General features: G+C 48.6%; 1 protein-coding gene across 3 annotated transcripts in view; it reads left to right on the top strand.

Moving 5' to 3' along the window:
- The window catches only part of SLC4A4 (solute carrier family 4 member 4), a 234,423-nt gene that overhangs the window by 39,156 nt on the left and 182,705 nt on the right, over window positions 1-12,562 (top strand). Inside the window, exon 1 of one of the 3 annotated variants that reach the window (XM_052812162.1) lies at window positions 8,384-8,517. The exons of the other annotated variants lie outside the window; for them this stretch is intronic. The gene's annotated coding sequence lies outside the window, so the exon portion shown is untranslated. Of the gene's footprint in view, window positions 1-8,383; window positions 8,518-12,562 lie in introns of those variants that run through there. 3 annotated transcript variants of the gene reach the window in all.

Here is a 12,562-nt window from a genome sequence, read left to right as displayed (position 1 = left end):
GCTCAACAAATTGCCTCCTTCCCATGGAGAGGAGATAGGGGTTTGCTCTGATGTGGGCTGTTTGCTGCAGCCTTCTTTAGGGACTGCTGCTGCAGGTAACCGCAAGAGGTATTTAAATAGGTGGTTTCGGCAACAGGTCTTGTGGGTAGATTTCTCCTCGGTGCAGTTCCTCTGAACTCGCTGGTGTTGCCTTATGTAAAGTGCACAGCTCAGCTATTGCTGAACGTTGGGAACGACGGTCAGAATATCCGACAGGGTTGGCCGGGGAAGGTTTTCATACCTAAAGGTATCTATCCAAAGGTCTTCAGATGGAGCGCGTTGTCCTTGGGTGATTTCAGCGCAGGTTGCTTCTCCCGTCCTTTGTGATGAATCACTAAGATCTGGGGCTACGCACTGGGGGCTGCTCCTCTTCTGCCCGACCTTGCAGAAGCTGCTGTAGCAAGAGGCTGCTGGCCTGGGAAGGGTGTTGAAAGAGCAGCCAGCTCTTGGTGATGCTTTTCCCCTTCTAGCCTCATGGCTTTAGAGCAGTCATCTCACAGGCAGCGTTGTGTTCTGCTTCCCCTTTCCTCGTCCCCGCGTTTCTTAAAACTGCACGATGATGGGAGAAGGGCTCCAACAGCAGTGCCCCTCCCTCACGAACTGTTGTGATGAGAGAGGGCAGCTGTTGGTAGTGGTTTTTTATCAGGATTTTCCCATTGCAAAAATAGTCCCCTAGCACCTAAAACTTCTTGTAGGAATGCTGCCTGTGACAGTAACAAAGGTGTCACGGCTGCTGGGGCGCAGCCTTTGCTTGCCCAAGAGGGACAAGGGCAAACCCTTTGCTAATAAGAGTTGTGATTGTTTCTGTTGTGATTGTGCTCATCCCTGAGTGAAAAAGAGCAAATGCATTTCATGCAGGGTTTCTTTTTTTTTGGGGGGGGGGGGGGGTGTCGACTTGTTTTGGCTTTGACAACACATTTATCCGGTTTCACTTTCACTCTGCTTTTTTTTTTGCCTAGGACGCTTTGTTCTTCAGACTGTCCTAAAGTGGCAAAGACCTTTTGGAGTTACATGTGCCCCTGGGGAATTGTTGTTTGCTATAAAATAGTCTGTTTCTGTTGGAATTACCAAAAAAATGATTTAAAAATCATTATGTCCTCAAAGCTTTATTTATAGAGCACAAATTTCTGGCTAAGTGTGACCCGCCAATGTTTGTTTTAAAATGTTTTGTTTAGGATATGTCTATATAAAAGAGTAGAGAAAGAGCAAGAGATGTGAAAATGCAAAGTAATGAATGATAATGCCGCTGTTTAATCATTTGAGAAGAAACGCAAACTTTTCTGGTCACCCAGAATAGATAATGGGATAATAAACTGAAGCCCTTCCCAAAGGGAAAAAAAAAAAAAAAATTGAAACAACAAACCAAACCAACCTTTGGTATATAGCATTATTAATTGTGTCCTGCATGAAAATGACCTGGAGTTTATAAATGAAATGACAGAAGGGAAAATATGATCGAGTTACTTTAACCTTATTGCAAGTACCAGTTGCTCCTGTGTCCCGTGTAGCCTTTTTCTCCATATCAAAAGAGGGCCCCCCTGGGGAGAGACCTAGGCAACACTTTAAAAGCTAATCAATGGAAACACTGTTGTTCACTGCGAATAAAGAGTCTGTATTATTACAATAGAAAAATGGTTAAAGGCAAAGAGCTGAGAAGAAGAAGAAGAAGAAGAAACATTTAGATGAATATCTGTTGTTTAAATTGGCTAAGTAAGGGAAAAACAATGTTCCAAGGACAATAACCTAAACAGTACTGGAAATGAATTAACGATTAATTGTCTGGAGCTAAGCAATATAGATCTCCATGGACTTGACTATGTAGTTTCCTGTTGTGATAGATTGGTAGCTTTTTTTCAAACCTCCATCACAAGGCGTCACCTGAGAAGGACGCTCAGGTGTATATATGGTTGGATTAGGTAGGGAAGTTGGTAATTTATCAATACAGTACCTGTGTTACTGATGCTGCACTGCGAAGAAAAGGGAGCCGCCCATACCTTGACTTCATGGTGGTTGAGATGACAAGTGTGTTTATCAAAGGCATTCGCTATAAATACTCAGTTTGTGGCTTACAGCACCAAAAAAAGTTTTGTTCTGTTTCATCGGATTCAGCCATAAGCAAAGCCTTTCAGATCCTGTGGCGTAGTTCTGGATGTGTTCCCCTTGTGAAGAGAGCATTCCCCGGCAGGAGGGATTTCACAAGGAAGTGGCTTTTTACCGTGGCATGCTGTATTTTGGATTTCCTGCTGCTGCCATTGGGCATCTCCAAAACCCTGCGGAACATTTCATCTTGATGGAGGCTGTCAGATATAGGGCACCTTTTGAAGAAGACTGTAATATCTGGTCTTGGATGTTACCAGCTGGAAAGCTGTTGGATTTGAATCCCTTAGCTAAGCCTAAAGCTATCCTCTCTCTCTCTTGTAAACAATGGTATTGGAAGGAAAGTTCTGTTTCAGAATCACCTTAGCGTGTTCCACCTTTCGGGGGCTTGGCAACCGGGCACAGTTCTGTATCCTCTATCCAGCTGGGATTTTTCTGCATCAGGAAAAGATGTAGTCTTGAATTAAGAGGATCACAGTGACCTGCTATTCAGGCTGTGCTTTCCTGCAGGATATTCAGTGCTCAAGACCAGATGCTATCAGTGTAGGGGAGGCAAGGATTCAATTTTAGAGAAGCAGGCAGAGTTTGTTTTCCGGGTGTACGTTGCCTCCTAACCCTAATGCCTATCACCGTCTGCTTGTTGGAAGGCATCTTCAACCAGAGGGTAAGAAGGCTCGTTGCGGGGGCTGCTGATTTTTGACAGTAAGTTGCAAGTTTTGTCTACGCTAGTCATGTTGGTGGACTTGGCCTTACACTGAGAGTGGGTTGGATTTTTCCATGTCCTTCCAGTCAGCCATAAAATATTAGAAGCTTTCCTAAGCTGATACACAGTGAGGAGGATTTTGATAAAGATGGTGGTTAATATTTTATAAGGATTTGGTGCTCAGAAGAATCAGTCTGGACTACAGTACAGGTGCTATACAAAAGGACCGGAGGGCATGTCGGCCTGTCTCTCAGAGCTTTGATTTTTTTTTAGCCCAGGATGCCAATAGCTGTGGAATGAGGAAGAGAAAGAAACTCATCTAAATGACAGCTGGGGGAGAAACTGGGAAAAGAAAAAATCCTCCTGATGTAAATACGGCTCCTCTCATTAGCAGCCCCCCCGTATCTGTCATACAGCAGAGAAGTGCTTCCAGTTCTTTACCCCATTTTCACGTAGATACAATTAGCCTTGTGCTAGAGGGGGTTGACTTCAGCCCTACGATTTCTCTCCTGTCCCGAGACGTGAAAAAAAATGGGTGTCCCTTCTGACCTGCTTTCCGCATGAACTCGCCCTGAAGCAGAGAAGAGGCAGTGTGTTCGAAAGCACAGAAGTGCTTCAGTCGGCTGTGCTGCTCCGTTCTTCTTTAGCCCTCTCCTTTACTCATTCTAGAGGGGGTGAGTATTTGCTGTTTCAGTATCCCAACAGTTGTAGGTGGCGGAAGCGTGTGTTTCAGCATCCTATGCTCTGGTGGTTTTTGTGGGTGTATAAACAAACACGCTTTCTGTATTTTAACAAAGCCCTGTGTTTTTGGCTCTTTGACCAAAGACTGGTTTGGCTTCGCGCCCTCTAGCACGGAGCGGGACACAGCTTCAGGCGTACGAAATCAGTTAGCTTGGCCCGCTCTCCCGGGGGGAAGCGGGGTTGCTGATCTGGGGGTGCTTGTGGCCTGGGGGGGGGGGGGGGGGGCAGGTTTCCAGCAGAGGGCCCCCAAGCAGCACCGCAGCCTCGGGCAGGCTCCCTGCCCGCTCCTGCTGCTCTCTTGGCCCCGAGCAGCTCGGGGTGTCCCGGCAGTCCTGCTGTTACTCCGCGCGATAGGCACGGCAGTTGGGTGCGTGGAGGAGTTGCTCTTGCTGGAAAGATAAGGGATGGTTTTGCAAGAAAATAGGAAAGTCTGAGAAAATGCAATCCTGGAAGTAGTAGCTGGTAAGAGACTGGCAGGTCGTGCTTACCGGTTTGTGCAAAGCACAAACTTGTGTTGTTTCCCGGTCAAGTAGAACGCAACACTTAATTTTCATATATTCCGATCTCCGAGTGTTTAACCTTCCAACCTTAACTTGAGATCTACTGAAAAAGCTTTTGAGGTGAATACGCTGTGCTATTAGAAGTTATCAGGTGAATACGCTGTGCTATTAGAAGTTATCAGGAGTATTGGAAGGTACCAGAAGCAATCGACCCAGACTATGGAAATCCCCATAGCTCTCTTCTCCTTTTGACGTGAACGCAGGGACTGTTGTGGCCTAGATGGCTATCAAAGCGATCCAGGATTGCTCACTGCTCTCAAACAGCCGTGATGTGCGCTTGATGTGCTTATCATTAATAATACATCGCAAAAAAACCCCTTAAGCCTCCAGCATTCGATTCTGCCTTACCTCAGCTGAATGTTTTTCAGCACCTCCTGTTCCTGCCTCCTTCAAAAGATAAAAGTGTGAGCCCCAGTGCAGGGGAAGTCAGCGGGAATTGGCAGTTTGCTGCTTTGGACCCTGCATGTGGTTTCACAGTGAGCGGGCAGGCGGGCAGGGGGGCTGAATTAGGACTCTTACAAGAGTCTGAAATGCCAGCTCCCCATTGAATGTTGTTTCCAAAGCTAACTGAGGCAGGACTATTAGAAAATGCAGAACCTGCTAATCTAGTTTCAAAAGCCAATAGGTTTACTTACATTAGACCTTTAATAACCAGCTACCAGGTAATGCTTGCTGAGACGTTGAGTTCTGCCTGGGTTTCCTGGGAAGCGGATGGAGAGGACGGGCAAGTCTTGATTCTTGGTGACTTGAGCACAAGTAGGGAACCCAAATATGAGAGCTACAGAATTGTTTTTCGTGGTTGACCTTAGAAGTCAGCGCTATTGGACTAATTCAGCTGTAATACTAAGTAATGTAACGCAGGAATTTGTTCCATTGAGTTCAACAGCTAGAATGAGCTGCATACCTGTGTCTTTTTAAAACAAAACATAACCCCCCTGAAAACTCAAGGTCCTTAAGAATAGCCATGATCAAGGATTGAGTCCTGAAAATATGCGTGATTGATTTTGTTGCTGTAAAGAGGATTACTTGCATGCACAAGCGTGACCAGGGTAGAGCCTGCTTTTGTGAATTATCATTTGGCACTGACGATTTGCCAACAAAGGAAAAGATACAAAAAGACTCTAAGACAAGTATAACTGTGCTCTCTCTGCACCTAGTTCTTTCTATTGAAACAGTTTTATCCTCTGAAACTGCCTGGCTTAGACAGAATTACTCCTGACTTAGTCCAATGCAAATATTTTATCACTCTGTAGTCTGCACAAAACCCGGGAAATGCAGGAGCTGCCAGTTTCCATCTAGTTCAGCGTCGCCTCTGACTGACAACGCTGTGGTCAGCATGAGTGGCTTCTGAGGAATCTACCAGAAATGCTGCAAGATATATTTATGGAATAACCTGCCCACAGGGAAAGTTTTACCCTACCAGTTCCACTGAGCATGTGCGTTTATGTATCCTCTAATCTTTACCGTCATAACTTTGGCCGTTCTCATTATCTGTATACATGTCAAATGCTGTCATTGACAAAGATACCTTGTGCGACCGCACAGGAAAATTGTGCGCTGGACGAGAAGGCAGAAAAATAATTTCTGGATATCAGCAGACGTTTAGTTGAGCGCGACATCCTGCCCTGTGCCATTGTTGAGGCAGGCTTTTATTGCCTGGGTCGTGAGTGGGAGGTTGGCTTTTAGCGAAGGCCGTCGGCACACCTTTTCTTTGCAAAGTCTTTGTGCGCGGGGCTGAAGCCAGCAGACTTGAAAGGCAGGTTTAAACAGCCAGCCGAAGACTTCCCAAACAAGACTGTTTCTTCATTGCCTGTGCGGTGAATGGAAAGTTAGCGGGCTTTAGTCCTGACTGACGAGCTTATCTCTGTTCATGGAATCCAAAAAAATGTTGGAAATGACTGGGTAACTTTTAAGAGGGAGTATGCGGGCCAGAGTGCATAAGTAATGCCAAAAGTTACGTATATACAGTGCGTCGGACAAGTCGGCTCTAGCTGATGCTTTTTTTTATTTTGTCGATCACAATGACAGGATTATTAGGTCATTTTACTTGGGTGTCTCTCTGTACGTAGAGTGTACTCATTTTCAAACTTGCTCGAGATCATTGCCTTGGCTCTTGTTTTAAGGACTCCTGGAAATGGTTTTGATTGGGTTTTAGATCATTAAATGTAGTGATGGTATATTTAAAGACTGACTTACAATCGTGCATCGTAATGTCAAAACATTTTTTAGCCAGAAAATTAAGCGCATAGGCTTAAGATGACAGTATTTTAAGTTACAATGAATTGTGAGGAAATGGAATTGGTATGGGAGTTATTTAGATTTGTTACTAAAATAGGGAGCTAAGAGCCAGCTGCTGAGGTCCATGACAATCATCGCTGTGCTGTCAGTGACCCACTGGAAAGCCATTGATTGTTTAAGAACAGGTACCAAAGGGAATTTGATCCATTAAAGGGAGCAGAGGAGCCCAAGTCCCGACCAATTCACATGCAGATGATAGGTCTGAGATCTTTCAGGAAAAGGATTAAAAAGGGGGGGTGAGGGCCCAGCGGCTGAAGGACAGTTACCTGTTCTCAGGGGCTGGGGAAAGCACAGGGGTGACAGCAGTGGGAGGGAGAGGGGGAATTCAGCAGGGAGATCGCTTCTGCAGTGGGCTCACTCCAGTCCGTAAGTGCTGTGGTTTCTGTTGCTGCTGCTGCTTTTTTTCCCGTCCAATGGATTGCGTATTATTCCCTAATACAAAATCGCGACGGGTGACAAAAGCGGAGCGTGGTTATTGAGGAGTGGCTGGAGAGGCAGTTGCCGTGTGGTAATCCTAAACCTTGCTGAAGAGGTGGAGTTTTTCCTCTGCAGAGCTACAATAGTCTCCTTTGTTCCCCTGAGCATCCATGTCCTTTCCGTGGATGGATGGCTGTTCTGCCATGTTTCTTGTGAGCCGTTTGCAGAGCCCCGTTGTTGAAAAACATTGTATGGATCCGGTCACTTTGGCCTGGACAGTAAAGCTGAGCACAAGAGCTGCAGCTTACTGAACAAGATTTGGGATACTGGTGTTAGTGCTCTCTTCCAGCACCGGTCTGGAAAGAACTTTTTGAAGGGCCATTAGTGTAAACAGAAGTGTGTAAGGGGGGGTGGGGGGGTGGGCCACGGCGATTACACACGCGGGCAGCAAAGACCGGTTGGTTGTAGATGAGCCTTGTCATGCTGGAAGCTAAGGAGGAGCACCACGTAAGATATTATTTGCTTGCAAAATTATAATGAGCTGACCCAATGGTGTTTTCTACATTTTTCCCGGTTGGTTGCTTGGTTGTTTTTTTTTTTTTTTTTTCCTCCTCTGTAGTATGTGCTTTTGGCCAAGATGCTAGCCCGGTTGTGTGTTTTCAGTGGGTGGGGTTCCTGCTGTGGGAGTGCGATACGCTCTCGGGAAGCCCGCAGCCGGCCACGAACAAGCTCTGGTGGGGGCCCGGCCGCTCTTTCCCCGCCGTACCATCCCTTCCCCGTATCCCAGCCGCGAGCATCCGCCGCTTGGCAGCTTGGCATCCCCTGGGCCGAGGAAGAGGGTGGCGGTGGAAAGGAGCCTTCGCGTGCGGGGGGGGGGGGGGGGGTAGCTGTAAAAACCCAACCCGGCGAGAGAAGGGCTGACGGCAGAAGCGACGAGACGCGGCTTTCGGGGAGCCAGCCCCCCCCCCCCCCCCCCCGCGGTGTTGGCAAGAGGGGCTGAGGTTCCCCCCGGGGACAGCTCGCACACTTTGCGGGGCGGGTCGGCGGGGCACGACCGCTTCTCCTTTACCCCCCCCCGCCGCCGCCCGGCCGCCGAGCCACCTGCCCCGGCGCGGCTCGGGGCGGGGAAAACCGCCCGAACCCTTTAGCCCCCAGCGGCAGCCCCGGCCCCCGCAAAGACTCCTCCTCCGGCCTCCCCGCCCCGGGGGCCCCGTGACTTGCGAGAGGCGGCCGGGGAGGGGGAGCGGGGGATGGGAATGGGATGGGACGGGATGGGATGGGAGCGGGCGAGGGGACGTCCGAGCCTGCGGGCGGCTTTAAATGCGGGTCGGGGAAGGCGCCGCCAGCACAGCCGCTCCGCTCCGCCTCGCCGTTCGGCCCCTTACGGGCGGGCGCTGCGCTCCCCCGGGGCCGGCCGGCGCCCTCACCCCGCGGGCGGCCGAAAGCCTCCAGCCGGTAGCGAGGCGGGCAGGCGGCCGCCTCTGCATCTGCCGACGGACAGACGGACAGGCAGACGGAGCTCGACGGGCGGGCGCGGAGCCATGCCCCGCACCGCGCGTTGAAGCCGCCCCGCCGCCCGCTGCTCCCCGCCCGGCCCGCCGCCGCCCCGCGGCCCCCGCCCGCCGCCAAGCTGGAGGAACGCCGCAAGCCCGAGCCCCGGAGGTGAGCACCTTGGGGGGGGGTGGAACACACACACACACACACACGCCCGGCCCTTTCGGCTCCTTCCCCGGCCTTTTCGGCGGGCTTTCCCGTAGCAGCCGAACCGGGGATGGGCTTGGGTCGAGCGGCGACCCCCGGACACTTGTCGCTGGCCGGTGGGGTGGGCCCGCGGGGAGTGGAGATAGCCACAGCTTTCACAGCCAGGCGGATTTCTCCCCCCCCCCCCCCCCCGCCCCGGTTTCTTTTCCTACGGAGTTTGTCTCTATAGGTGCCCCTCTCTGGCGCTCGGCAGTTGGGGGTAACTTGAAAAAACGCTTCACGGCGTTGGAAAACTTTTCTAATGGTTTCAATTTATCTTCAGTAAGTTGTCAGCAGCAGCCGCTCCAAGGAAACCCTTCCTATTTCCTCTCGAGCTTTTAGCGTTCCACCTGGTATGTGGCCGTGTGAGGATATTTTGTTAGCCGAGACGAGCTCCTCGCCGCTCGTTTTCCCCGTTGGTAAGCTTCCTGCTAAGCACTGCAGTCCAGAGCTGCTCTACTCGTGAGCAAACATGGAAATGAGAATTTAATCATCCTTTTGTTCACATACCTTTGGGTTTTTTTTTTTTTTTCTCTTACGACAACATTAATTACTAACGGACTTCCCCTTCATTAGGAGCGCATCCTTTTAGTACTTGCATTCAGGAGGAGCCGGTGTACTCAAATGTGCCGAGAGCTTCCTGGTGGTGAGGGTGTGGGAAAAGGTGCCAGGCTCCGCGCTCCGAGGAGAGCGTGGCTTTGTGCGTGCGGCGGGAGCTCTATTTCATCGTTCCCTAGAGCTGCGCCTGTAAGTCAGGTTAGGGGCATGAACAGCAGCAAGGCTGGGCCCTAGGGCAAATCCTAACAGTATCAGCTCCGTCGCAGAACGGCTCCACGACCTGTTGGAGCGGGTCCAGAGGAGGTCACGAAGCTGATGAGAGGGCTGGAGCACCTCTCCTGTGAGGACAGGCTGAGAGAGTTGGGGTTGTTCAGCCTGGAGAAGAGAAGGCTCCGGGGACACCTTACAGCAGCCTGCCAGTACCCAAAGGGAACCTGCAAGAAAGCCGGAGAGGGACTTTTTCCAAGGGCGTGTAGTGATAGGACAAGGGGTAATGGCTTTAAACTGAAAGAGGGTAGATTTAGATTGGATGTAAGGAAGAAATTCTTCCCTGTGAGGGTGGTGAGGCACTGGCACAGGTTGCCCAGAGAGGTTGCGGATGCCCCATCCCTGGAAGTGTTCAAGGCCAGGTCGGATGGGGCTTTGAGCAACCTGGTCTAGTGGAAGGTGTCCCTGCCGATGGCAGGAGGGGATGGAGCTAGGTGATCTTTAAGGTCTTTTCCAACCCAAACCATGCTATGATAGATACTTGCTCTCTTTTGTTTCAGGAAGGTACAGTTTACTGCGCATCTAAATGTGACTTTGTGCTTAGGCTGCTAGCTACTTAGTGGCTTTATTGTTCTGGTTATTCCTGAAATGTACATATTTTCTATTTAAAAAAAAAAAAACGAAGAAACTTGGCTAGCTGGATTTAACAAAATGTGCAGAGTTGCATATTGTGTGTGGGAATAGAATTTGCTACTTACTAATTGCTGATGTGAGAGTCTGCAGGAATATGCCTGGTTCTTATTTTGGTCAATAATCAAAACAAAATTGTTTGTGCATTAAGAGCAAGCTATAGCGACCTCACCCCCACCCCCAACCAAAAACCCCCCCAACACTTAAGGCTCCCAAACCCCAGCAACTACTTCATGACAGACTTAATTTTGTCGTAATAGTTTCCAATCATATGCAGAATGATTAAATGGGATTGTTTGCATCCGTGCGCGTGTGCTTGTTCACATGCTTGCACGTATGTCAACTGATTTGTCACAGTCTGTGCCCTTTCTTCTCTTGCGTGCCTTTCAGTGCTGAAGCGAGTGCTGAAAGACCTTTCCTAGTGACTTCTGTCATGCCAGAAGATTGCAGAGTTCAGTTCTGCAAGGCTTTATTTCAGCTGGTGATTTTAGTTCTCAGTAACTTGACATGCGTGTGAGTGTCAGTATGGTCTGAAGGGCGAACGTTGGTACAATCTGCAGTGATGCTTTTTCTGTGATTTCCCCCCCTGTCCCCATTAGATGCAAACATGAAGCAAACCCAGACTTTTAAGTTACCAAAAAAATATTGTGGGAGGGATTTGCTTGTAACTTATCCTTTGTTCCTGCCGAGTGTGAATTTCGTGTTTGTAAGAGCAGTGGCTGGACTTGAAGGAAGAGGCTACTCTAAGCTGCGTTTCCAGGATTTCAAGGGGCTGGCAACTGTAGAGGAATGACCGATAGCCTAGGAGGAACTGGCAGCGTGGTGTCTTGCTGCTGGTCAGAGTTGAAAGCGGGGTGAGAAGGAATTACGGATTGGCTTTTTTCTTTTTTTCAGTTGGGGGAGGAGGGATGAAGTTTTCATTTGTGTGCACAGGGCATTCCTAGCAAGTTAACACCCTGTACGCATCCATTCAGCTCCCAGCAAGGTCCGGCAGGGTTTTCTGCAGCTCGTAACTGTGAAGATTTTTCCTTTAAACTGGCAGGTTACGATTTGAAATCTTGAAACTCCTCTGCGGTCAGACAACACCCTCATATACTGGTGTTGTATTGTGGTACTCCTCACAGTAGGTTTTTAAAAGGAGTTCTGTAGAGGAGCTTTCAAAATGCGCTTTCGCAGTCCTACTGTGGGTGTCGGGCAAATCCGTGGGTTACCGATGTCTTACACTGATAAGAAAAGGTTGAATTTGTGCATAAAGTGCAGTTGAAAGAAAACCATCCCTGTGGGAAGGGAAAATCTGTAACTCCTTTGTTTTCTGATCTACCTACTTATTAGAGAGGGCGCCTTGCTCACGTACATAAGTGTTCTTCCAGCAACGGTGGAGAAGCCGTTTGTGTTTCTTTCTGAAGGATTTTTAACTGCGCTGCCACCTTGAAGACCCGTCCTAAATAACAAGCTGGAAGGTGTTTTGGGCAAGGTTGTGAGTGAAAACTGCTGTGCGAGAGAGTAAAGAGCAAACCTGTATTTATTCTTCTGGCAAGAAGTCTGCAAACAGCTGTTTTCAGGTAGCAGTTCTTAGACAGAGTCGGGGATGCTGTCCTGCCAGAGAGAAGCAGTTGCAGAGGCAAGGTGTTGTGTTGATTGAGCAAAGCTATACTGGATGAAATAGCTGCTTCAGGAAGGTGGATGCGTGAAAACGCTTATTCCTGTGGGCACAGAAAGTGATGCTCCTGCGTGCCTGTATGCCGATCTCTTAGTGTGGATTTGCTAGTCTTCCGATTTTTTTTTTTTTTTTAAATTTAATTTTTTTATTTTTATGTTATTATCTCGTTATACGTGTCCCTATCAAAAATAGCATAGCTTTTATTGGTTTGTGCTCGAATTCCTTCTTATGGGTTGGGAGCACGAGAGGACTTTAGACGGGGTTTAAAGATGCCTTGTTGAAAACAGCGTTCACAGCATTCTAACGCTGGTGCTGTGGCATCGGGTCGTTTCTTCTGTGGCGCTGGTAAAAATGACTTCATTGCCTTAGTGAGATAGCATCCTTGTCACGCTCCAGCAACCTGCCTTTCACGTATTTTCTTTGTGCGTTAGGTTTAGAATTTGAACTCTTGCTCTGAGCAAATTAAAAGGGTTCTGATAACTACTATCAGGTTTTCTTGTTCAAAGTCAATTAGCTGCTTCCGGCTTCAAATCCTTTTAGAAGGCTCAAAAGGGAGTGCTCTTTGAAAATCCAGTAATAGCAGTTTACAGTTAATATTGGTAAAGGAGCGTCTCTCTGTGTCATTGTGCTACTTGTGGTGGAAGGAAAGCTTCTCTTTTGTGCTCTCTCTAAATAACAGAACTTGAATGGGGAGGCAGAGGTCTTTTTCTCTTGACTATGTTTCACTGTGTGGCTTGAAATGAAAATTCAGCAATAAAATTATCAAGGTTGCAGTGAAGTCCTGCAACCTTTCAAAGCAATGCTTCTGCCCCCCTGCACTTGAGCTCTGAGTTGCCGTAGCATCTCGTTTCT

Source organism: Harpia harpyja, chromosome 2 (genome assembly GCF_026419915.1).
Source record: "Harpia harpyja isolate bHarHar1 chromosome 2, bHarHar1 primary haplotype, whole genome shotgun sequence".
Classification (NCBI taxonomy): domain Eukaryota; kingdom Metazoa; phylum Chordata; class Aves; order Accipitriformes; family Accipitridae; genus Harpia; species Harpia harpyja.
The sequence above is the reverse complement of the archived record's forward strand: the minus strand, read 5'-3'. Positions and strand labels throughout refer to the sequence as shown.